This window comes from Lampetra fluviatilis, chromosome 27, assembly GCF_964198595.1.
Source record: "Lampetra fluviatilis chromosome 27, kcLamFluv1.1, whole genome shotgun sequence".
Taxonomy (NCBI): Eukaryota; Metazoa; Chordata; class Hyperoartia; order Petromyzontiformes; family Petromyzontidae; genus Lampetra; species Lampetra fluviatilis.
In genome coordinates this window covers 8244167-8248199 of record NC_136301.1, presented here as the reverse complement: position 1 = coordinate 8248199, position 4033 = coordinate 8244167, and the positions used below count along the sequence as shown (strand labels likewise).

At 52.4% G+C, this 4033-nt stretch overlaps 1 pseudogene; it reads right to left on the bottom strand.

The window, feature by feature from the left end:
- Positions 1-595: 595 nt before the first annotated feature.
- On the bottom strand, positions 596-4033 carry LOC144942456 (trace amine-associated receptor 365 pseudogene; annotated as a pseudogene).

Genomic DNA, 4033 nt, shown 5'->3' with positions numbered 1-4033 from the left:
GAGAAGAGACAAGACGTTGGGAAATGAGTGACAAACAGTTATTCACATACCTGCATTTCCCATATCCCCTCCCTTTGATGTTGCTAATCCTGCATAATACACGGGCATAAGTTGTACTAATCACATACCTGCATTTCCCATATCCCTTCCCTTTGATGCTGCTAATCCTGCATAATGCACAGGCATGAGTAGTACTAATCACATACCTGTATTTCCCATAAATATGCTAAATGCCTCTTGATATGCATATTCTTTTGTCAAGGCGCCCTTTTCCCCCCTTCCAACCCAGCTTATATATATGCTCCAAGCACGTGTGCTGTTTCATTCAGACGCTGTCGCCTCGACAGACCTGGTTTTCACCTGAGGACGGCTGCTTGCGTTGTGGCCGAAACGTCGTGAGAATTATTTTATTATGTTTTATTTTTATTATTTTATTACTTCCCTTCTACGTGACTTTACCGAAAGAACCAAGAAGAAGTTACTCACCAGTGACTCACGGTCTACCCGTACCCGGCCGCACCAGGGTCGCAAACGGGTACCCGTACCCGGCCGGGTACGGGTAGCCGGGTATCGGGTACCCGGTTGCGACCTCTGCTCACGACTCGCTCAGGTCTAGCCGCCTGGCGCTCGCCTTGAACGCGCGTCGGCTGAACAGGAGGCGGAAGGCAGTGCGGAAGCTGCGATTGAAGCACGCGTAGAGGACGGGGTTGATGGCCGAGTTGGAGTAGCCCATCCAGAAGAAGGCGTCCCACGCCACGGGGTCGATGGCGCTGCTCGCGGAGAAGGCGCTCGCGATGCTCGAGGCGTAGTACGGGAGCCAGAGGACGAGGAAGACGCCCATGATGATGCCCAGCGTCTTGGTGGCGTTGTGCTCGCGCCTGAGTGACGTCCTCGCCTTTAGTTTGCCTCCAGCCCGCTCGTCTGATGAGAATCGGAAATGTGTATTTTTATACTGGAGGAGGAATCCGACATGAAGTTCTTTTTCACAGTGGAGGGCACGGGGGGTCAGAACGTTACAACACAAACAATACCAAAAACACGATAAGTTAGGAAACGTCGTATTCTATTGTTATTTCATTTCTTTACCGAAAGAACCAGAGAATAATTCCTGCAGTCACGAAAGCTTCGAATCTAGTTTGAAGTTAGGAAAGGTAAACAAATCAGTTATTATATATATAAATAAGACTGATTTTTTTTTTTATCAGGTAAGGCCCACTGAGCTAATACATCTCTATCACAAATTATAGCTCAACGAAGTGGTTAATAGTGTGGAAATTTATACTATGAATGCGTATTTATAAATGTGGAGGGAAAACCCGGAGGACCTGGAGAATATTCTTATTTATATTGCCGAATGTATTATTTACTTATTCATTTCAGTGTATTTAATTAATATTTTATTGATGTTTATCTTTCTGTGTAAAATAATGGTTTAAAAAAATCCAGAGTTCACTATACCGAAACATGCTAGATTTGAAGTTTTCGTGACTGCAAGGATCCACATACTCTTTGGTCCTTTCGGTAAAGTCACGTCGGTGAAAATAAATAAATGCCTATATAAACTAGCTTTTATTTACTTTTATTTTTCACCTACGTGATTTTACCGAAAGAACCAAAGACTATACCGAAACATCCCTGCACACGCTGTTGTGTTTTTATTCTCAGCAGCATCATCGCCATGCTGACACTCACCCACGCCGCGGCCTCTGTTGGCCTCCGCGCGGACGCGTCGCGACTGCGCCCTCGCCACGGAGTAGACCCTCGCGTAGGCCACCACCATCCCCACCATGGGCGCGTAGTAGCCGCATGCGGCGGACGTGAGCGCGAAGGCTGTGTTCAGGTAGAGATCGCAGTTGCCCGGGCAGGATGAGCGCGCCACCTCCTCCTCGATCCCCACCAGGTTCCAGCCGAGCATGATGGGCACCACGTAGAGAAGAGCCACGAGCCAGCACAGCGCCACGAGCAGAGCCACCGTGCGGCGGCTCACGCGGGCGCCGTAGCGCAGGGGGTCGCAGATCGCCACGTGGCGGTCGAAGGCGATGGCGCACAGGTGGAAGATGGACGAGGTGGTGAACAGGAAGTCCATGCACGTGTGCACCTTGCAGAAGGTCGGTCCGAAGAACCAGCAGCCGTACAGCGAGCGCGTGGCGCTGAACGGCATGACCAGGAGGCCCACCAGAAGGTCGGCCACGGCCAGAGACAGCGTGAAGGCGTTTGTGCGCGTCTGGAGTTGCCTGGAGGTCGGTGGGGAGGGGGGGGGGGGTCAAGATCAGGGGGTTTGGGGGAGGGTAGCCCAGAGCAAGGGGTGGAGGATGCCACCTTGCTCTCCACGGTGCCGACTGCCACCCGGCTTTAGCGGGTGGTGGTTACCCATCCAGACGATTGTCCGGTTTGACCGCACGAGGACGAACGCTGGGGCGTTTGCCGCTTGTTTTAGCAAGAAGATTTTTTAAAAGATCGAATTTGGTAAAAAATAAACTCAATATTTCAACAGCCGCAACGCATGTAAATTCTAGATGGTCGTTAATAAAAACGTCACTAAGCAACCCTTACGGAGCCGCAGGTTGCCGACCTCTGTTGTAGAGGTTCGCGGATCGGGACCCAGCGGCCGCCCTGGTTAATCGTTGGATGAATCCCTCTCCCCAAAGCCCCCGCTGTCACCGCCTATCGCGATCGTGCGATGGCACCAATCCTCCCGCCCGGGGCCCGCAAACACGGAGCTGAATTCCTCGCTGGACACACTCCTCATCCATTGTTGTTCTTGGCGAGCGATGGGAAACTGACATCGCGATCTCATTTCGTATCGTGAACAAACTACGTCGCGGCAAACCCTATCCCTGTGGAGCGAGTATTGTTCGGGCACAAAGTCCGACGTTTCGCTTCACGTTCTGGGGAGCTTCTGCAAAGCTCTGTCCGGACCAGGCACCGTGTGTGTTGTGCAACGGTTAGCGCACCGCTCTACGAACCCGGCGACCCGGGTTCGATTCCCGCTCACGACCAACACCTGTGAACGGTCCTCCCCTAGGTCGACTCAGCCTCACGACTACCTGGTGCGATGTGTAAACATCGCCACTGGGGAGACAAAGGCGGCCGGGCGTAGTGCTGGCCACCCACACCCTCGTGTGCCGTGCCGGCCTTCATAAGTTATCTTCTCTAACAACACTTGCCCCAACAATCTGTTCAGGCTAGACGGGAGATCTTTGTCTTTGTCTGGTGGGGAGCGGTAGTGCAACGGCTAGCGCGCTGCGCTACAAACCCGACGACCCGGGTTCGATTCCCGCTCACGACCAACACCACAGTAACAATCATCTGAACCGGTCCTGGGCCTCCCCTAGGTCGACTCAGCCTCAAATTAATACCTGGTGCGATGTGTAAACATCGCCACTGGGGAGACAAAGGCCGCCCTCCATAGGTGCTCGCGAACAGCACTTGCCCCACCAGTCTATTAACGGCTATAAGGTTGGCTCTGTACGGTGTAAAAGAAGTTCTACATACATTCGATTATCACGGTTGGCTACGTACGGTGCGGAATAAGTTCAACATACACACCTCCGATTAACACGGTTGGCTACGTACGGTGTAAAAGAAGTTCAACATACACAAACACTGAATCAGAATACGTATTTATACTGGAGAAATCCGATGAGCTATTAAGATATCTTTCATAGATGTCCAGTAGGGGAGAATAAGAATGTTCCAACAACGAACAATAAAAAACATGATAGTCGTGCAAAGTACAAAAAAGGTAAACAAATTACCCAAACAAATACCACTAAACCATCCCCACCGTCACTGGCGGAGCCAGTTGGGGGGTGGGGTGGCACGTGCCCCCTCTAGTGAACCTTTTCTGTGGCTACCTGAAGGTGACCACAGCGGTCACCACGACGGCGTTGCCCATCACCGTGCAGCACGTGGTCGCCGCAAGCAGAGCGGCCACGGCGGCGGCCACGTGCGCCGAGTGGGCGGGCAGCGAGCAGTTGAGGCCGTGCGAGAGGGAGCACGTTGGGCCCGTGGGGTGCTCCTCCGAGCTCAT